Here is a 23,214-nt window from a genome sequence, read left to right as displayed (position 1 = left end):
GGGGAATATTTGCCATGGTAGCCATTGGAACGACTGCTGTTATTTTTCTTTTCCGAGTTTGTGGTGTTTTGGGAAGCTGAGGAACTAATGAGCGGAAAGATCAGAAGTGCTTGGTACTCAACAGGGCAAGAAGATGAGTAAATAGAGGGATGAAATGAAAGGTAAACAGTTTGATATAGATTAGGTAAAGAGAAAATAGGGAGGGACGGGTCACTGACAGTACTGATTGCTCAAAGAAATAGGCTACAAATATTAGAAGACTGATCATCCAGTTACTTGGCTTAACCCCATATACTTTGAGCCCTGTCTGTGTCATGGTAAGCTCATGTTATCGAAACATCTCCTTAATGTCCAAGGCAATGATGCATATATTTAAGGCAGACTTTTTCCATCTCTGGCTTCAGGGGAAATGATGGCTTCACAGTCTTTTCTGGATCTTGATTAGTTGGCCATCAGGCTTTGACTCTGAAGTCCTCAGGCTTAAGAGCTCCAGATGAGACATGGTCTAAAGAAGGGTTTTCTTCCACCTTCTGGCTGAAACACTGGTTTAGAGCCTCTGACTGTTCAACCCAGCATCATGTTTTTCAACCTTTAAAGCTGTATTTTAAAATGAGGAAAAATGTCAAAAGTCTGAGAGCTGAGAAAAGAGTGTGTGCTTTCTCTGACTTGGTTTTTCTTTCAACCAGAATTAACAGCTGCAGGAAAGGAACATGACAAGGTCATGAGACTACTTTTATCCAAACCAGCCTGTATGGAAGACTTGATACATCTCCCCTATTGCTTTTTACTGTTCCTTTTCTCTGTGAAAGTATCTAAGGGTATTCTTAATCATATTTTTGCTATATGCACTGTATCATAGGCTATCCTTTCATAGTCTGAGCCACTTAATTTTTGAAATACTATGCAAATATTGCATTTTAAAAGGAGACAGTCATTCAACATTTGGAATGGGATCCATTGAATCTTAATGCCGCAACAGATACACCAAGGACGGACTAGGCACTGAAGCTAAATCAGTGCTGTCTGGTAGTTCTTTCAGAATTAAAGCTGATGCCTGCTAGTATGTGACAGTATAGACAAGTTTACAGTTCCTCTAGCTGATCTCTCACCACATTGTTTTTGATCATTTACAAGTCAGCTGTGAGCAGCAGTGTCTTCTATAGAGGTTTTGCTGTTGCTCTTCCTCTGACAAAGTGCACCGGACTAGGTTGGAGAGTAGATACAACCAGTACTCCAGCCTTTTAGCTTCTTTCCCAGTACATCGGAATTGCTGGTGGCTAGGGAACTTAGGACCCTGTCTTGTCTGTGGAGCAGGGCAATTGTATACAGTCCTTTGCTCAAACTGAGTTCTAAAGTTATAACCAAATCGTAAAATGTTTTACAAATTACCATTAGAAATCATTGTATTAAAATTGCATCTACAAATGCAAAGTGGCTTGTATATGTAATGCTGAAGTACAAGAGAGAACAATTTCACTTAAGTATTGCCTCCATTTTCCTAACATAAAATCCGGTTGCTTATTGATTGGTTTCAATTATATCATAGCAGTCTCGGACACATTAACTATTCATTTAATGAAACAATGTTTCCTTTTAACCTGAATTTATCTCCAGCTCCATTTACAGCCACTGATTCTCTTACCTCTTCTATATCTTTACCTGTAATGGTCCTCTTAAGTGATAACCATAGGCTGGATACAGCTGTATTCAAGATAGGTGATGCAATTTTACTGTGTAGCATAATATAAAACATGCAAACCACAGGAAGTGTCCTAACAGTGGATCAGCAACCCTATATGCCAGTGATAAACTTAATCTTAATATTGTAAAGAGATATGAAAGCATGTTTTCATAGCAATAAAATTGTCCTTTTGGAAATCTTCAGCAAATGCATAGAAGAAATACTTAATGTCCAGATACAGCTATAATTTCATTTGGTTTTGTATATCTCCACTTTCTGTACCCAACTGGATGCATTCCAGATTTTAATTTCAAGAATGCCTGTTTTCAGATGTTTGGCAGGTCTGAAAGTTAGACACCAAGGAACAAAAGCAGTGGATGCTTTTGAGAATGATTGCCAATGAGCAATCAACATGCTGGGCAGCTGTAGTTTTCAGAGAATTTGTCTTGAAGCTATGGGCAATCAACATTTCTGAGTATCTTATTCTAGAATACCACATTGGCACCTAGTATCTGCTCCTTTTGAAAATGTTGACTGATTTACAGACCTCAGCTGACTTTTATTGGCCATAAAGGCTTTCTCATCGTGTTCTTTAGCCTTTTGCTCCACCAAAAGCCACTTCAACTCATAAGAGTAGGTAGGAAGCTTAGGATACAAGGCACTTTGGTTGGTTTTATCCTTGGCTCTGCCATTGCTTCAGCAGGTGATCTCTGCTGAGCCATATAGCATTTTGCCCTCCTTTTACTCTGTAACATGTGAACAGTGCTTATCTGACTTCTGACAAACACTGAGAACTTTTATAATAGGAGCTGTACAACTATAAAATCTCATTATCATTAAAATAAATTATAAAATTACTAAGGAGGCATATCTGCTATACCTTGTTTATGGAAAATCTTTGAAAGTCAGATTGCTATAACAATGTATATTCCTTTTTTGAAGCACTTGCTACATAAGCTCAATATGGACTCTTTTAAGCTGGCATACTATTATGCATGCTTAATACATACAGCAGGCATTAATTTTGGCACCATGATCCAGGCTTTAACCTCATATGAGCTGAAGTTCATCTACTGCATGTGGAGTGATTTTTTTCCTTATCTCATCATTTGTTTCTCAAACTTTTATTTAATGATCCTGTGTAGGTTTAATCTTCTACAGGCAGCCTTTGCAAGCTTTGTACTGCTGTCAAACAAATGAAGATGCAGTAAAGTCTGTTCCTTGATTTGCACTGCTGCTGTTGATTTTTTTTTTTTTTTTTTTTTTTTTTAAGACTGAAAGAAAATTCTGCTAACCATTGACCAGGGCTGAAGATATGCGCATTGTTGGCTGTTATCCCAGAAGATTCAGTAAGCTGTAAATGATAGTGACAGTTGCTAGTTCAGAAAATTTGATCCCATTAGGTTTATTTCATTCAAAATTCTTATCATTAAGAAAGTGCTTGTAGTTTAATGGAAGTATTAGCACTCTGAACTGGCCCTAGCAAAGTGTTCTGTTCTGCAAGACTGGTTACGTTTTCCACAGGAAATTGTTCTATAAATCATCCTGGAAGTTTAAGTTTATTTGAAGGCCTGACGGTGAAGCATACTATAACAATTTGAAATTGAATTTGAGAAGAACGTGTCATTAGTAACACCTGGGAGCTGCCAGAACTAGATGGAGAAACAACTGATTAAACAAAACTGTCATTGCTGTAGGTGCGCTATTTCCAAAACCTTCATGGGCCTTCACCCACAGAACAATTGCCATTCTGATTGAAGTCCTGCCTGAAGCTGAAATAACAGAAGATATGTCATAGGAAACGTGTGTCCCGTAAGACCTGTCCCAGAATGCAGATTATCTAGTTCCTAAGGACTAAAATTAAACCTAGTGAAAAATTGGCAAGAGATACTCAGAGAAAAAAAAAAAAACAAACTGTGGCAGGAATCGTTTTTTTGTCAGTATTTTCTACAGCATGTTTCAGCTTAATCTCCAAAGGACAAAATGACACTATTTGATAGAAATGCAAAAAATTTCCCTGAAGATTTTCTTCTTTCTGTAGAAAACTTGCTCATAAATCCAGTTTTGCAGTGAAGTGAGTCTGAGTCTGGATGGATTTTTTTTTAATTTTTTTTTTTTTACTAGATCATGGCTAAAATGTGCTCACATGCAGTGCTGTGAATTTTTTTTTTTTTGTTCCTAGATATTATTGGTATATAGGTCTTAGATTTTAGGGTGTTTAGGTTAATGTGGGGTTTCTAGACATTTCTTGAGTTGTAAACAAAGTTACAATTCTTTTTTCTAAAACCTCAGTGTTGGTAAGCTCTTTGCATCACCATATGCTTTGTTTCACAAAACTCAGGTTAGTATGCCAGATTGGTATACATCATATCTTTGTGTCAGCCAGATTGAATAAATTCTTAGATATTAAGTCCCAGGTTACCACTGCAAACATGCAATTTGATCTGCTCCATACACATACTACAGGGCTTCCTTCAGTGAATTCCTGATTCAAATTGAATACTTGTGATTAAGCTAGAGCATATTTTTTGGAAAACAAAATCTCATTTGAGTATGAATTTTTGTAGTTGCATTGAAATCAAATAAATAAGACAAAATATGGTGCATCAGAATACCATCTTCACCAATCAAACTTGAAATTGCATTAAAAATACCATGTTAATTGTTTTCCAGTAGTCTGTATTGATGGACATTATTCACTTCATGTTCCTTCAATTCTTTGTTATTTGAATCCTAAATTAACTGTTCCAATGTCATGCCAATAATTGATATTGGACTAACAAACACACAGCTCTTATAATTGCCCTTTTAAATATTGTCACATTAGATTGATTCTATATCTGTTTTCCTTAGGGGGTGAAGGGCTCCTTTGATATCACTTTCAAACTCCTGGGTGCAAGTAGTCAGTTTGTTTAAAAAACAAACAAACAAACAATTTTTAGAGCTTTCCTTAAACTGTTCCCAATCATGAGTCATATTTCTGATTCAGTTCTTTCTCTAGTAGTTTTCAACTTTGTGAACATGTCTTTTAAAGTTGCTGCTTGTTTGCGTGTACATGCACATCCATAGACAAGTCCCTACAGAATAGTTTGGACTTTGTATTTTTAATACGCAAAGACTATAAATAATCAAGTCACAGTTGCTTCTACCCAAGTCCTATAATCATTTTTTTCTGAATTTCAGAATTTGTTTCAGTTATCATCTTTAATTGGTAAGAGTCTATGTGAAGCAGTGTTTTTAGTGCAGAAGTCATCATTGGTGTTGGCTTTTGTATGCTGTGACTTGTCATAATTCGTGTCTGGGCTATGGAAAGTCAGCTTTTTCATGCTGTCTGTGTCCCTTATGAAACAGCCTTTCTATGTTTGCAGTATATACTCTTTCAGAAAATAATCTGTCTTTTTTGGAAGGCTGGATGTCTCTTCAAGGACAGATGAGATTATCCTACAAGTGTTGAGAGCTTTCTACGGATGTATCTCATTCACCTTTTGATTCCATTCAATCATTTCATGGTAGAAACATTTCTTACAGTTTTCACTCAAAGATCTTGCAATAAATAAACTCCTCTAATCACATATGGATTTATTAAAGAGTAAATGGATTGTTGCCCCTCTTCTTCCACTGTTAATACTGCCCAGTACAGGATGCATTCTACTCTTTGGTGGTGCTGAATAGTTATCTGCCTCCACACACACAGTGTTGCCTGAAGCTGTGGGCCTTAGAGGTGATGGAGAGTACAGAATCAGCTCCGTTTTAATTCCTTGGCAATCCGTTATTTTCTGTCTTGAACGTATTTGAAAATTTCCAGATCTGTGCATCCAAAAACTCTTCAGCCTCTCGAATGCTCTCAACCTTTCAAGTTTTCTTCTGGTGTAAGTATCAAAATTACACTTTTCGCATACAAGGATGCATAATGAGTACCTTCTGATTTCATTCAGGAAAGAAATCATTGCATATGATTTATACATTATTAACACTGTTCTGTTGCTAATTGTCATGATGTTGAACTGAGATTATTACCTATAGAGAGACGTTTCAACATGATCTCTTTAACTTATCTTCTTTCATTCTGTTAAGATGCTCAGGAGTTATTCTGAAAACTGACAGCAGTAATAAGTCATACTGTTTACTTGTACCATAGCGCAAACAGAAAAAGTATAAACAGTCAGGGTCTCTTAGTATTTAGTGAGAGAAAAAACAAGTTTATGTGCCTCTTCTGACCTGCTCAGGAACCCAAAATGTTGTTCCATAGCAAAAATGCAATTGGGAAACATTTTGGCTCTGCTGTATACCCAATAAATAAACCAGTTTCACTTGATCTATTCCAGAATTGAGCTTGGCCCCCTGAGCTAACATTTTCAGAGAATGGGAATTTCCCTAAAATGTTTTTGGGAGAAGATTTGCTGTGCAGATCACTAGTAACTATAAATGCATTGTCCAGCAACGGATTTCAACTGTCTTGGAGAATGAGAGACCTGAGATCATTCAAAATTTCAAATGTCAGTGGTTTATCTATATTCTACCTGCTGTGATACAAACTAAAAAAGGAGTAACTGTTCTTCTAGCTTATGTTATACTGAAGAAGGTTTCAAGGCTCAGTATTTGTATCCATTCCTGGTGTCTAGGTTTAGCTCAGTATAAAGACTGAAGCCATTTACCAATTTGTGATCTGAATTAGTCAGACTAGATCTTTGCTCGAGACCCTCTCTCCTGTGCTAAATTGTATTTTTTCATATGATGCCATCAATATCTCATTATCATGTGGAATAATTTTTTTTATATGAGAAATATTAATGGTCTTAGAATAACTCTTAATTTGTGTACTTATACCAGTGATCAGGATTTGTTCTTATACACGAAAAGATTATTTTAGACACAACATTTTTTCTTGTTGACAGACTAATGAAATCTTCCTTTTTGCGAGGAAGCATTCTGACTTAACCAGCCTTGCTGCCCATATATGTTTATGGATATACATCTCAGTGTGTAATCAGAATTGAAGTCCTTTTAATTATAACTTCTAATTCACAGTCCAGTAGTTTGCACCTAGAGACTGTGCATTGGAGGAACACTTGGAACTCAATTTTGATAAAGTTTAAAGACACTCTGAAAAATTAAGTTATGAAAACACTGATCCTAAATCACCAATTTTTTTGTGAAAGTGCGGATATGATACTTTAGTGCTAACAGACCAGAAGGTCACCTTAGCTGTGTTTTTAAGGTGGTTTCACCATTCTGTGTCTGCTCATCATTATTACAAGAGGCAAGGAAACGATAAGACTACTAGTAAATGGATCCTTTTCTTCTTGCAACACCAACATCTTCAATTGAACGGTTACTGTAAGACCTTCAATAAAAACTCTTCCAGTAAAGTCACGTTTCCAGAATATTGACTTCCAGTAATACTCTGAAAGCGTTTAAAATCATAGTGCACGTCTCCTTTCAAAGTAACTTCACTATTTTTCAAATATTGGCATTTGAAGCATTGCTTGAGCAGGGGAATTCTCTGTGGAGGATAACAGAGAAAAGCCTTGTGGGATTATTCCATCACAGTTACTGTAGTTGTTAGTCTACATGAAGTCTCAGTTTAGGAATACGCTCACTGGTTCTGTTCATGCTCTACCTATGTCTGACCAGAGGAGCCTTACTGCCAGAAACCTGGACGTATGGCTGGAGCAAGTGCTGGCCTTAATCACTGGAGTTTTCTTGAGGTTTTATTAAGTAAATACTGTATTATCAGTGTTTAGAAGAAATGTGAGACTATCCCAGTCACAACCAAGCAGTGATCTATCAAAATGGTAATAAGTTCCAAATGAAACGATAAATCCCTGAGCTCTGCCATCAAACTTTCCACATTGGGTACAGGCCTGAGGATTAACTTTTGTATCCTTTTCAACGGGACCTGCTTATGCCTTAATATTAGGAATCCTTGTATTTGGAGTAGTTCACAGTCTTCTGAAGGTAATTTCACGTGAAGGTAACTTTATGTGAAGAATTGCCCTTCTGACACACTCTGAAACTAGAACAAGGAACTCTTTACTGCAGGATTTTTGCAGGTCAAATGACATGGCTGGATTGCAAAAGTAATTGAGTAGTTTTATTATCAAATTATCAATAATTTATCAATATCTTTACCAAAAACCTACTATGATTATGAGTTAAAAATGTCTTCCTTTCTGACAGATCATAAGCTTTCTAATAAATCAACAATTTCAAGTATTAGATCTGCTTCTTTGTTAAGTAAAAACTTTCAAAATGAGAAATATAGTTTAAAAACAGCCACTGTTCATCCTATATCATTCTGATATCAGTTCATTCTTTGATACTTGAATTTACTAATTCATTCTGCAGGAAGGCTGATCATACTTCCTGCAGTAAATTTTAACAGATTTAGGAATGCATGTCATCTTGAAATACTTCAGCATAAGTGAAAATACGCTTCAGGTTTTTTCACCTTTTCTCTGAAACATTCTTACTGGGATAAAAGATAATATAGAACAGAATTTCAGATTCATTACCCAGCACCTTCCTTTATGTACTGTAAGGAAAATAGTCTGCATAATGATGAATGTGTTTATATCTCTTGATCTTTTTTTTTCCTTTACAGTACTTTCCACATAAGAATCTGAAGATGTTTCTGTGAGCCAGTGTTATCAGAAATGACTTGCCAGTCCAGCCTTTCTGAATCTCAGGCACTTCGGGGGCTGTTGTCCTCTATTATGGCTTCTTAGAACTCAGCAAAAAGTACTGAAATAATTCTGGTCCACCAAGAGTCAGAAGCATCATTTGATCTGCGAGACGTTTGGAACAGTGATGTTTTTATCTCCACTGTTGGCCAAGCACTCTGGCAAAGATGGTTGGTTCTTGGGTTGTGGGTTTTTTTTAACAGGCAGAACCAGAATATTATTAAAGGTATTTCCACATAGTTTTTATATTTATGAATATTTAATAATACTCTTAAAAGCAAAAAAAAAAAAAAAAAGTAAAGAAGATTGACAGAAAGGTTAGCTTTGGTGACATTTTCCAACAGATTTTGAAAGAAAGTAAGGGCCTTAAATAGTGAGATGCCTCTATCACTGTGTTATACAGCTGGGGATCTTACGTGGAAATAATCTTAGGTGAAAGAACTGCAGTCAAGATCAAGTTCCCAGTGTTGAAGACAACCACACCCCAGGTTTGCCTTTCAGTCACTGAAATGGCAGTTGCTGGGTTTGGTGCTTACCTTCAACCAATATTTTATGGACTGTCATGTCCTTATAAAACTTGAAGTATTTGCCTTTTCTATATGATTTGCATACATGATTCATTTCTTCCCAAGAAACTTTAAACTGTTTCCTTACTCTCAAAGGAGGTCTTGCCTTTTTCTCATACTCTGGGCTGATAATGTTGTATGGAAAAATATGATCGTCTGTAACTCATGAAGAAATTCAAGAAGCACAGCACTACTACTAAGGACATAAAAAGATCTTTTCTTTCTAAACCAGCTATGCAATCTTTCCCATAAAATGCATGAATGCAGCTCTGTATTTTTCCTCCCTCTCCAGCTGGAAATCAGCTATGTCTTTTTGTTTTTAATTCCAGTTTTGATTAGGTACTGGGGCCTGAAGACAATCATACATGTATTACTGTTCTAACAGTCAATAGAAGGGCTCTGTCACTTACATGGCTTCTGTATCAAAGTCATCACAATTAAAACTTTTGACGGATTTTATCTTGCTCTGAGAATTTTTGTGCTAAGCCTGTGTTAATTTCCTTTCTAGTCATTATTCCAGTTACTATAATGTTAAATCTGTCAAAGGCTGAAGCGTGTTATCCTTATTGAAATATTTGTTAAATCAGAGGAATGAATTTTTTACCATTTCTGTAAGGATGATGATATGTACTCTGGAACCTCTAAAGTGTGATAAGCTTTCAGTGCAGCTTGCTGTTCAAATTTACAGAGGGTGCCTCAAGAAATATTTGTCTAGGAGTACAGTTTTACATAAAGAGAGTCAATGGAAATTTTGTATATTCAAGGGCTAAAGGACTGACTGTTCCCTAAGATAACATAATGAAAATGAAACTTGTATGTTGGAAATAACATTGATTTTTAAAATTTTTTTAATTATCAAAGTGATCTTTTTTTTTGTCAGTGATATGTTTACAGTATTTTGATTCTTCCTCTTACTGGTTTCTGTTTGGTTAAAGGAATTAGTGCCTGTATTTTGTTTGATTTATTTCCCCAAGTTAAAGCTAACATAAATCAATCCTGGTGTCAGTTTTGAATGAGTGGGAAGAGATTCAAGCCTCAATTGTTTTCATTTCAAACAGGTTAAGTCAGATCTATTGGTTAATTCAAGCAGTTTGGAAGACATAGGCATTAAGAGAGAATGTGTTAAAAATACTTTCTATTCATTGAAATGTCAACCTGGTAGTTTTTTATGTCTTTCAAGACACAAATTCAATCTTGAAACCCTACTGAGAAATGTTTTCCTGTCACTATTAATGTGTTGTAAAATACCAGGTTGCAAGAATCTGTATCAGATTATTCAGACGAAAAGGGTCTGGTGCTGATCTCATAGGTCAATTCCCTTCTTCAGTGCTCTTTTTCTGTGTTTTAAAGTTTGTGTTGGCTAAAATTCTTTCTTCTCTTCCTGACATTGTGTGCCTTTCCGCAAGGAGGTCATCACCCCTCTTAGAGGAAGACCCCAGCTGCCTTGGAACGTGTCCCAGGGGTTTCCTTAGGTTCTCCCTGACCTCCTCCCCTTGTCACAGAAACACAGGCGCTTTGGCTTGCAATTCGATGATCAATCCTGGAGTCCAGCAATGTGAGCTGAGATACAAAAGAGAAAGAAATCAGGAGCACCCTGTGAAGGAGTATTCCTAGCCACAGTTACAGGACAACTCTCGCAGAATACTGCAGATGCAAATTTATGCAGTTATCCTAACTCTTTCTTTGACCTATGTTCATCTCCTCTAATGAAAACCTTAGCAATATTGTATGTTGTTGGAGTTTGGGAGAGATACATACTCTAAATGCATCTAGCACTAATTAATCCTGCTTAGTAGCATGTAAGTTACTATACCATATGAGGGTGAAAATTAAGGGGTAGATGTCCAAATAAGCTTTATATTTGCAGTTTCTTAGTTGTCTGTATTTGGATTCTTACCACTGAAACTTCTGTTATGGCAAGTGTTCAGTGAATTAAGTGCAGTATGATGTCTTCCAAATTTAAATAATATTATGAGGTAAAATAACAGCCAGCTGTCTGTTTCTGCTATAAGATTATTGGCAGGATCTTGTTAATTCACTAATGTTTGTTTAATCAGGCTTACTTCTTGAAAAGGAACTCTCAGGCAATTTAGGAGCTGAAACAGTAGAAAAGATTTAGATTTAAAAACCATTGGGCTTTGGCCTTAAAAGCAAGAGTACAGACATTTATTATAGCAAACAATTATCTTAAGTGTGATTGAACCTTTCTATATCTGCCCTCAAAAAGGGACAGGAAAAGGGAAAATTATTATATAAAGCTTCTAGTAAAATAGCTAAGTGAGTGTGTGCTATCTCCAGCTTATAGAAACTGAAAGTGTTTGAGGCAAAAAGGGACTGGTATAAGTGAATAAAACAGTGTCAAAAAGCAAGTGATAACCAAGTTATTTATTAGCACATTTTCATTTAACATTGTTTTAAGGAAATACCATAACACAAGATTCACAATCTGTGAATCTGTGAATTTGGCCTGCAGGCCAAAATCTGATCTTCATTACTTCCATATTTATCTACAGTAACTCTGCTGACTCCAGTGGAACTAACCTGTGTAGCTGTAATTGGATCTGTGTGGGGAAAGCAGTTGTTCCTTCGCTGCAGTTGGTTGTTCTCTCTTAGGCCGTTTTAATGTAATCCCCCAACACATGCTCCTCTTTGTCAGCGATTCCTTGTGATTTCTAACAACCACGTAGAAACAGACTTTTCCCCCGGGCTAATTTTTGTCTCCTTATACATGTTTTAGGCACCGCTGATGCACCGTCACGAGGTGGCACCAGAACGTCATTTCATGCCCCGACTTCATTTTCCCTGGAAATAGGTGATGCTACACATACCGTGTGAGGCCACGCACGAAAAGAGGAAAACTCTTCTTTAAATACTGATTAAAAAGAGCAGATAACTATATAGAAAGTTTCCTGTTTGATCAAATTAATGAAATTAAATCTTATAATGGGCAAAACTAAATGCTTTAGAAACAGATGCATGAAAACTCAATGATTTTATGGAATAATTTGTCTACATGAGGATTTTTTTTCTTAATACACATTCTAGTTGAGTTGTGACCCGGTAAATGAGGATTTTTCTGCTTTATAACATTTCAGATTCTCTCTCATATGCAGATATTCTGGTTTTTCATATGTGTTTTTCTTGTTCATCACGTGTTCTATTGTTCATCTCAGTAATATCTGATAGTAAATAATCTATATCTATATAGTAAATAATCTATACCAAATAGTAAATATCTGATGGAATAGCAGGTTAGGTTTTTTCCTTTTATGAATTAATGTGCTTTTAATTCTATCTGCTCAATTTTGCTGTCTTTCAGCATCATTAGATATTCTTCTGGTATTTTTTGTTATGTCTTCTCTGGAATTATGGTGGCCGCAGCTGTTCCAGATAATGGCAAACTGTTGATTTATGGAATGTTTTCTTTCTTTTCTATCTTATTCTTTATGAATTATGCTACCTTGTTTGCCTTGGAACACTGGCACACACTAAGTTGAAGTCTTTGTAGGTGATCCATGTTATCACATCTTTTTGCTGCGTTGGTATGAGAAAGCAAAAGTATGGATTAATTCAACTTTTATTATTTTAGGTATGCATTATCTGATGCATTGAAGATTATCTACCATAATGTTTTCTATTAACCAGTTTTCTGTTTGCTCTGAAACATCTCAGTCTATGATGACCCATCTGTTTCTTCTTCAGTGAGGCTTAAGCACATGCTTAATGTTCAACATGTGTCGAATGCACTATTCTGAATAGAAGTGTTTCACTGAATTAAGGTCAAACTGATGGAGGGCCCCATATGTGACATCATTGTCTCTCTCTTTAGTAAGATGAGTCTGTCCCAGTATTTGCTGGTTTTTACTGGCTACTGCAAATGTCCAAGAAAAATTCTAAAAATAATGTATTTTAAAAGTTAAGGAAATAGGGTTTTTGCTGCAGAAAATAAGAGAAACTGATATTCTAGAGATCTGAGTAGATTCAGATAATATTCTGAAACAACAGAATGTAAAGTAAGCTAGAGAGAGGGTTTTCGGTACCAATACAAATGTACAATGGGAAATATTATACCTGTCAGCACCAGAGAACCATAATAAGTCAATTTGGGTTGAAATAACAGCAGAATTAGAAAGAGCTTATAATATTATTGCACAATACACCTCAGCTGGGACAGATGGTGGAATGAAATTTGATGAGGAAGGTATTAAAATATAATAACATTATGATTGTTGATGTCCTTAGAAAGATGTTTGTTTAAGACAGAAGTGAAGGGCATAGTGAACAGATGTTCTACTTTTTTCTCTGTATCATTTTGCAGTTATGGGTGTCTTGCAGAGATGTTAATGACACAGAGCGACTACCAAATTCCCTGGTGGGGAAAAGGAAGAGACTGTTCTTGGTGGAATTAAAAGAGATTTGCATTACACAGGAAAGTGCCTTTGTTTAACTGCAAGTTCTGCAATTCTTGTCTCTGAAAGAACTTATGCAGTCTGAGCTCCAAATGAAATTGCCTACTGCCCTTTTCTTTAGACTCTCTCTCATTTGCAAGACCAATGACAAACTACATCAACGTCAAGTGCTTCGCTAAGTTACAGTATAGATTACACTTTTTCCACCTGTTTTCTCAGTTAAGATTTGCTCAGGTCCAAATACTTCTTTCAACATATGTCCATTCTCTTCTTGTTATATCTATTTTGCATGTAGTTGCAGTATTGCCTGCACTGTTACACTGTTTACCCAAAACAATTAAGATAAAATCCAGTTTTACAATCCAGCCGTAGCCAACAAGGAATTAGATATTTCATATATGCATATTTTTGACACGTAAACATGGTGGGATTGAACTGGCCTCTCTTTTGATGAAAATTGTATGTGGGGTTTGCATTACTCCATTGTATTATACAGGTCTAGGTATTGTATGTTTGGAGCTTTGATTATTTCCAGGTGTGACTTTACAAATTACAAGAATCTTAATGGAGGGTTTTACAGGCTTGTATAAGTCACTATTTAGGCACGCCTTAGGTCTGGAGAATGGTACAGTAACATCATATTTATTCTAATCTTAGGCAGGGGCCTATGTGCAAGATCCTCCAGTCTGCAGCTGGAACAGAGGAATCGCAGTAGATCTATGAGATAAGCCTCAAGATCCTGGTCATTAGAAAATGGAAGGAGGAGATACAGGGACTGATTCTGCAATGCTTACTGAAATGGATGGCCTTTAACTTATGCAAGTAGTTAATGACGGATCTATTAACTGGCAGGTAGGCTTATTTAAGGCAGGAATGTGTCACCAGTCTATTTTTCTTTGGCTGCTATTACATCCATCAGAGCACAGGAATTTTATTTATTATTCTTTATGTAGCACTTTTATTTCTTTCATTACAGAGAATGACTTGGCCATTTAGGATGTACAATTTTTCTTTGTAGTTCTTAAATTAACTAAGTTCAAAGTTTAGGCTAAACTTGACAAGAATTTCAGGCAGGGACTATCTATTTGATTGCGTGAGGTTTACAAAGAGAGTAATGAAAATCCAGGACAATCAATAGCTGATAAGAGACTGTATGTGGAAAGAATAATTCTGCTATGGCTAAAAGGGCTTTATCATTATGAAATTTTGTATGTCTGTAAATAAGAAGCTACCTAGATTAATAAGATTTAACACTTGCATTTGTGAACCCCTGGAAAAAAAAAAAAACAGAAAGAAATATCTTTTTTTTTTTTTTTTTTAATGTAAGCTTTTTGAGATAAGTGCCAGGTCAAGGTTGCTTGATCCTGGTATGTGACAGGATCTCCTGTTGGCTATTAAAACAGTAATACGATAGTTCAGTGCTGGGGAAAGATTCCAGACTAACATGACTCCATAGAGGGGATCTCTGAATTTGAAATTATATAATACTATTTCATATATACATTGAATCTATCCTGTTATAATTTAGAAAATGGCTTCTTTGAAAACAAAACAGAGTAATTGGATTAAATAAAAGAGTAAACAATAGTAAATGTTCAGGTGTATGTGAGGAATAAATTAAAATGAGAGGCTTTGGTAGGAACTGTAAGACTGAAGAGATTAGTACCCAAGAGCACTGGGCCCTTACAAAGTGGAATCAAAGTTTATTGTTAATTTTAGTCTCCAAATCAAAAACTCTAGTTCACAAGGAATTAAAATGTGTCCCTTAGAGAAGACCCATAGAAAGATAAAATTTGTTGCTTTCAAGGAGTAAGGTGCTGGGAAAAGTTGGTTATAAAAGATGCTACCAACTATAGGTAGGGTTGTTAGTCTGTAATTTATAGATGTTTACAGTCTTGTTCCTATTTAGATTAGTACTAAAAAGAAACAAACCCATGTGTACATGAAGTAAACAGTACAAAGAAAAGAAGAACACCTTGAAAATTGGTCCCTCTTGTTGGGTGCAGTTCTCAGGTGTTAATCCGCCATAAAGGTTCTGGGTTTTCTGTATTAAAGGGAAGAGCAAGGAGTTTGATGGCAAGTGTTGCATGGGGGAGCCTAGTTCTTACATTAGTGTCATAACAAGTTATGGAGATAGTTTAGTTACTGAAAATTTATTGTAGGCCGGAAGATGTTTGGATGATGGTAATTTTAAACTCAAGGAATTAATTAAAAAACACAATTGATTATTTCTTTATACTATCTGAATGAAAAAATACCTACCTCAAAGCCCCGAGCATGACTGACAAAGCCTCTTCTTAGACAGAGACTGGCAAATATCCAAATATTCTCCTTTTTTTACTGTAACTTTTCTCAAGTGAAACCAGTGCATGGGGCAACCTGCCAGGAACAAGACGACTCATTGGTGTGAACTTAATCTCCGCGTGGACAATTCAACACAGGGCTTGCTATCTGTTTACATAAACTAGCAAGCTATATAAAATGGTAGCTGACTGTTGAAAGGGTGTTAAATGAAGACTTTGGCCTGGTCCTTCAGCTAAAGCTCTGTGATAAAGCAGGTACCAGGTATGTGTATTTACTTGACAGGAAACGGTTCTCAGTTCAGTCCAAAAAAGTATTCTGCCCCGTTCCTACTGTGGAAGGCAGATAGAGCTTTTTAATAAACCTCTTGTCCTCAGTGTTTACAGGCTACTCCTGACATCACCCTGGAGGCAATATTGACAGTAAACTAATATTGATCATTATTAATCCTTTTTTTAGTAATCTAATTGGGTCACTTCAATGGCACTTAAAAGTAAATTGATTTTCACCAGACTTTTTTTCCTTTAAAAGGAAATGGTCTTCTGTTTAGGATGCTGTTCAGCTTTGACATTATGGCCTGGTAGACAATGATAAGAAAAAAAATATTGGGATTTTAGTTAAAATGGATGCTACAACTAATTTTAGTAGGACTTTGTGCAGGTACAAGATTCCGCATATAGAAAACAATTGCAGCTTCAGAGAGAATGCCCTCAATAGAAATATTCTGAAACTGAAAGACTGTGTTTGCTCTACCTGAACAAATGGGTTAATAAATGCATGCATTCTCAGGAACAAATTGAATTCCAGGAAATTCGGTAAGGTTCTTCAGATATTTAAAAGTTTTGTTCTGTTTTGTGGTGATTTTAGTGACTATTTTTCTTTCAATGATAAGAACAGAAATTATAAGGAAATATAGATAAATTCCCTGTTGTAAATTCACTGTTCCCAAAAATGACAGTATTACTAGCTTCACAGGTCACACTTATTGCACTGCTTTAAACTTTGACTTTCTGCAGAATTTGCTAGTAAAAGTTCCTAATGGGATGACTCAGTCCTACAAGGCTCATTTTCAGTGTTTTTCTATTTCCAGTTATCTCCTAATGCTGAAATAATAGAATACACAGAGGGAATCATTGGAGTCTAAAGAATTTATTTCATGTTTTGAGGTCTTTTCCTTCTTCCAGTAAATTCACAAAATTAAATATTGGGTTATTAATGCAAAAGATCCAGCCTGAATTGCTTAGAGTTACTTGTTTTTCCCCCTCTGATAGTTCTGTAGTAGCCAGATATCCTTGAGAGCCTGATCTCAAGAACAGGAAGACTCCCGCTCAGTTCAGTAGGCGGGCTTTGGATCAGGTCCTTAAATAATTTGCTTTGTTCAACCATATGGAATGGATAAACAACAAAGCCTGCAGATAATAAATTATTCTATTTCTGAAGAACTATTAATAAGCAGGCACTATCAGAGATGGAAAACAGATTTGCTGCAAGTATTTTTATTGTCTCATTCCTTATGAGATAATATGCAAAATGAAAGAAAATAGTCCAGATTCATACAGCAGATGAGTTAGGGGGAATGTTTGATAATACTGGCCAAGAGGAGTAAAGGAACCTATGTAACAAAGTCTATGTAATAGGCAACTTTCTCCAAGTTTGAGAAATTTTAATGAATTTGAAGTCTGTTGAAGTTTGTAAGTCGGGCCGTATGTGTGTAATACAAAAGTGAATGTTCTGTGAGACAGCTTCCATTCCTGGGGGCAAGGATTTTCAGGTTCAGCTGGAGTCTAAATGGCACTCTGCAGTTTCAGTCAAGTTTCCTTTGACACACAAGGCACCTTAGGAAAAAAAGTGAAAGCAAATCTTCTGAGCAACAAGCCCTTTGCTGTAAAATAAAAATTGGAAAGAGAAGAATTTCTGAACAGCTTATGAAACTAAAATTTCAGAGTTCTGCAGTGTTCTGCAGGACCACTGTACTAGGTATTTCCAATTTAATGCAAGCATCTTTTCTGTGACCAGTTTAGGCTTAATTATGTTCACTTCTGGTCAAGAAATTAACCTTTGTTATGAAATTTTCCTCTAATTCTCTGTGTAACTGTGATTTCAAGTGTATTATTTTAATAGGTCATCAAGTAAATTTTTCAATCGCCATCTTTTTCAAAACCTCTGGACTGCAGGCCTTCCTGCTGATCTGCATTCATATACCCAGCCAATAACCAGGCAGGAATCATGGAGCACAGAGAGGGGAACATTTTCTCTGATACACTGAATTGGCTCCAGTGACCAGTGAACACCAGGCAGAAGGGCACTTTGGGGTGGTAAAGAATGGATGCATCTGTGCATCCTTGGTGCACGGTCTTCATCTAGTCCCTTTGTCACAAATGAAGAGGATTCATTCCACAATAAAAGTATATATTTTTTCTGCATCCTAACTTTCCTCTTTAAGTGTGCGGTTAGCTAAATCATGCCAGGTTAAATTGCTATATTGAGGCAGCCATCAGACTATCTAATTCTTTGAACCGAAGATCTAGTACATTATCTCTGGTATGTCCCTTTGATTTCAATGAGTTTATTAAAAGAGGAATGACAGTAAGGAGGAAACAATTTAGCCCTGAGACCGTGGAAAATTGCAATAGACTCTGAATCCATAGTCATTTCAGTTCAGCTTTGTCTTATACACATTTTGCTTGAGTTTTCTGGCTTTACTGATCTAAACAAAGAATATTTGAGGCTTTATGAAGAACAGAGATGCCTGAGTGTCACTGTAATGTTGTTTCCTGTAAAACTGTACACTGAACTCAGCTACCGTTCCCTCTCATTTGCTTACTTGAGATGAGTACGTTTTGTACATGAGGAGCCTGCAGGCTTGCCACTGCATCCCTCTGCCCTAGACATTCTGAGCAAGCATTTGATAAAACAAATTCTGGTAAAGCCAGAGTAAATATTTTAAGCGGTATCTTCATACTTCAACTAAGCCTTCCCTAGGAATAAACTTGGAATTTCTTATATCCATTTGAAGATGTTGGTGTCTCATATGAAGGTTCACTCATGAATCTCTCTCATGTATTTATAGGCAGAGTACTGATGCAGTTCAGTAAGTTTGGCTTTGTCTTTCGGGTTTGCCAGGAAACTTGGGGTTTATTCTGATTGCACAGCTGTAGACATTAAGACCACTGTATTCAGTGGGTTTTCATTGAAAGTACAGCTGTGTTAGAGAAGCAGACCAATTATTGAGGTATTTATGGTATATTCTCATTATTGCTTATTTTCTGCTTATTTTGCTTATTTTCATCAGAGAGCTGGTAGACCACATGACATTTCTGCTGTTCTACTGCTGTATTAACCTTAAGAACTCCAGTGCAGAGAAAAGGTAGGGTGAGCAGGGAAAATTAAGCCTATTACTTGAGAAGAGGCTAAGAAATCTTGACTTCCTTGGCTAAGTAAAATGAAACTGAGAGGGTTATGAATCCTGTGATAAAACCCAGGACTTGACTGAATGGCCCAAGTTTTAAAATCTACAAAACTTCCTACCTTTCCCTCTCCTATTTACCTTACTTAAGATACAAAGCAGCTGGAATTTCTGAATTGGCAGCTAATCTACTGATATTGAATCTAATTATTTACAAGTAAATGTGACGTTTCCTGAGTTTTAGGCCTTTGATTCTTACTAATCTCCATTTTATGTCCTGCTGCAAAGGGGAAAATGATTAAGTGTACACAGAAGAAAGAGTCAAGGACACTTCCCTGATCATCTTACTGACAAATTTATTCTGCCCCTAAGTAGGACCTTCAATCACCTCTATGACTGCTGAGGCAGCCAATTTCTAAAATCCTTTTCAGCTTAGAAAGTCATCATAGGGACAGAAGGAAAAGACAATTGTGGTGATAATTTTTAATCAAGATTTTCAGATGATTTCTTTGTCTTGAGTGGGATTTGCTTTCTATCTCATGCAGTCCTTCTTTTAATATTTCTTTTAATTGTAATATGGTGGTGATGTTGCTGACTGTATGCTTCTTGTTTTTCTTCTTGAATTCAAGAAGAAATTTAGACCCCTGTTCAGTTCAGTTTGATGGTTTTTGTTGACTTGCAATAAAATTTCTAAGGGTTTTTTACTGTTATCAGCTTTGATGTATAACCACCTGTGATGTGTAGCAGTGATTTATGATTTGACTGTTTGGGATCTTTCAGCTACAAGCTTAAGGAGTGTGTAAAAAGTACTTGTTTAAAAACAGAAAAAATTGTAGTCAAGCGTTAATAACCACTAAAAAAGAGAACGAAAGTTTTGCCTGATGTGTCTTTGAATGAGCATTGTCAGTAAAAGTAAATGGAACAGAATGGAAATAGACAGAAGAATTTTTGGAATTTTCCCACTGCCTTGGGATTTGGAGAACACAAGTCTCTTCATTGTTTTTCTGTCTTCAATCCAATTGAATTGCAAAAACGCAGAGAAGTATTGTCTTTTTTAACAAAACTTTCCCAAAATTCACAAGAAAATATAAAATATTTTGGTCAAAATTTTTGATAGATTGTTATGAAATATGAGCCCAAATTACTAAAACAGCATCTTTTTTATTTGCACGAGGCTTCAGAGTTCTTTATTATCAAGGTTTGTATTTTGTCCATTACAGAACAAGGAACAAGATGTACAGTGTGTATTCAGAATCTTCCAAAGAACATAGGAGAGTGCCTAGACACTATGAGGAGGAGGAGTCTTTTCTTCATTACAAAGGAGTAATTCTTTAAGTACTGTCATTTTGTCTGCTGTAAGGAGAAGTAAATCTGGTCTTATTTTCCAAGTTGAGGACAGCTTGTATTTTGTGCATTAGGATTTCAATGTAAGGTGACTGAAAGAGAACAGGGAACGTGTGACAGAGTACTTCTAGTTATAATGTGCTAACTTTGTGAAGTTAAGTCACTGGCAAAAGTTTGCAAACTCATAGTATTATTCTAACCTGTGCTTCCCGTATCCATATATTATCACTAAAGATAGTGAAGTTTACTGATACTTAGGTAGGACTTTTTTTACGGGTCATGGCCAGTAGTGGCTGCAGGGAGTTGCTGAGTCCCAGTGCTTGCTCTGGCATTCTGCCGTTTGGAGATCTCTCTTAACTGGTACAATCTGTCTGTGATCACCTGCACTGGCTTCTGTGCCGCTAGCATTGTGCAGGGGTAGGTTACTCATTGTTTTGCACAAGTAGTTCTGCATGCAGTCTTGATAAAACTTTTTTCATCACTTGGTGCCTGGATGGTAAGCTCAGAGCAAGAATGAATGCCATGCAAAAAAAAGTTGAAAAGCCCAGTGAAGAGCCACAGAATATATGCTGCAGTATTTGCCAGCTATAAAAACTGTTAGCGAGGCTTAGTATATTGAAGACAAAAAGCACCATTGGCAGAAATTCCTGATATTTGAATTCAAAACCAGTTACACCTTTTCAGAAAGCATTAAGTTTGTTACACTCCTTCCAATAATTCCAGTTGGGAGTGCTTGGAGGATATGAATTCTAACAGGATCTAATGGATAAAAGCAAAACAATTTTTTTAACTTCTCATGATCAGCATATATGTGAAATAAAAGGATTAAAGGATTTATACAAGAGGAATAATACATTTTAAAAAGTATATATAATTTATTTCTCATTTAAATGATACATTTAGTTCTAAGATGAGAAAAAGTATGAATGATTGTCTGTTTTCCAGACATCCAAATGAAGATTTCAAATAAATATTCAAATAAACTTAAGTTCAAAAAGCTTGATTCTTCTTTGATTCTCACAAGGTTATTTTAGAATTAAACTCAGCTAGTTGCGTTTAGCTATGCAAAAAGGAAGATTATAATCAAAACAAAGATTTTGTTTAGAGTGAAAAGTACAGTACTGAAAAGGTTTAATATCTTGATAATAATCAGTTATCAATGTTTCACATTGCATATACATACTACTTTAATTAATGTAAACAATTACCTAAGTATACCATTAGCATTTCCATAATAATTTGTACTCTAAGCCCCTCATCAGGACTTCATTGTGTTAGGTCTTGTGCAAAGACAGAACAAAATTCCAGTTCCAGCCTCAGAGGAGTTTACAACCTAAGATTATGAAGAACAACACAAGGTCTGTCAAATTGATGGAGGAGTAAAAATTCACATATTTCATTGGCTGGAGTTTTTTATTAGCACTGAATCTGTTGAATTGTCTGTAAGGTTGTAGGTTCAATAACAGTTTTCCACTACTGTTGTTGTTTCTGTGTTGAAAACATTTAAGTAGCCAGTGCCACAGAAAAAATACAAAAGCAGTGCTGCCATTACTGCTGTACACCGTGAGAAAAAGAAAGTTATATGGCTGATCCATATAAAAGGTATCTTGCTCCTCTTACAGTTTGAAATAATCCAACACAGAAGACCGAAGGTTGTTGTCTTCTCCAAAATGTGAGGCTCCTGCAGACCCTCTGCCACCATGTGTTCCATGCTGATGAGCTTGGAATTCTGGGTCATTCTGGGATTATTGGGATTTGGCCCTAAAAATGCATAGCTTGAGGTAATGAAAACTGAGATTGAGAGAGTTCTCTCAACTTGTTTTCCTGATAACAGCAATAGTGGTGAATTTGCTTTTTAGCGTCTGCCTTTACTTTGATAGTCCAAATAGGCATATTTTTTTCCTCATTGGTGAAATTATTAAAAGGATGAATTTGTCCTTGTATGTCTTTCAGTGATCCATAAAATTAAGCAAATATAGCATTCCATCTTCATGATTTATTCTTCCTGTCAGTGAAAAAAAATCTTCTTCGCTTATCCATCTGCCAACAAAAAAGGAAGAAAAGTGTAATTAGGGAGGCAAAAAGAAACATTTCCCAAGCCACTGAAATTATAGGCTTGATCCAGTTGCCTAAATATACATCCTTTTGTATTGCCATTTGAGAGGCTATAGGATATCTGAGACATTTGAGAGGGGCTGGCAGATACAGTAGAGGTGGTGAGACCCACACTCGTTCAGAGCAGCAGCTGGAAGCTACAGAGGATACCCTATGGCATCTCAGACAGCACTAATGCCTGAGTTTAGGCAACTGAATAAAATCCTCTGAACTTTGGATCACCTGCGTATGTATAGTATTAATATGTGACAGCTAGCAAACATAGAGTCAGTGATCTGGATATATCTCTATCAGGTGTTGATTTTTAAGTGTTCTTTAATGTACTCATAATGTTAGAGATGGAAAATGTATAATATGCATTTCCTATATTTATCCCCCAAACACCCCACATCTTTCCAGCACTGCTCATGTTGTACAGTTACTAGCACATTGTCTACTGTAGTCTTAAATGCCTTTCTGACACCTACTCTTCTTTGGGAAAACACTTAGCAGCCTAAAAGATAGCCTCCCAAAATTCATACTGTCTTTAGTTTGTAAGAATATCACTTTCTTTAATTTTTTTTAATATAAATATACCTTTTATTATAGAAAATAGGTTTACATATATGCTAAATTTCAAGAAATATTCTGTTCATCAAGACACTGCCTTTTGCTGTAGGCATCAAGGATACTTTTTGTGATCTTGTGTCATGAATTTTTACTTTTAAAC

General features: G+C 36.1%; 1 long non-coding RNA gene across 1 annotated transcript; it reads left to right on the top strand.

The window, feature by feature from the left end:
• The first annotated feature begins 4,424 nt into the window (after positions 1 to 4,424).
• Positions 4,425 to 8,668, top strand: LOC136993415 (uncharacterized). Its single transcript, XR_010885702.1, has 2 exons — positions 4,425 to 5,550; positions 8,286 to 8,668. It is a non-coding gene; the product is annotated as an uncharacterized lncRNA (long non-coding RNA).
• The last annotated feature ends 14,546 nt before the right edge of the window (positions 8,669 to 23,214 follow it).

The sequence above is a fragment of the Apteryx mantelli genome, chromosome 15 (assembly GCF_036417845.1).
Source record: "Apteryx mantelli isolate bAptMan1 chromosome 15, bAptMan1.hap1, whole genome shotgun sequence".
In the NCBI taxonomy this organism is placed as follows: domain Eukaryota; kingdom Metazoa; phylum Chordata; class Aves; order Apterygiformes; family Apterygidae; genus Apteryx; species Apteryx mantelli.
The sequence above is the reverse complement of the archived record's forward strand: the minus strand, read 5'-3'. Positions and strand labels throughout refer to the sequence as shown.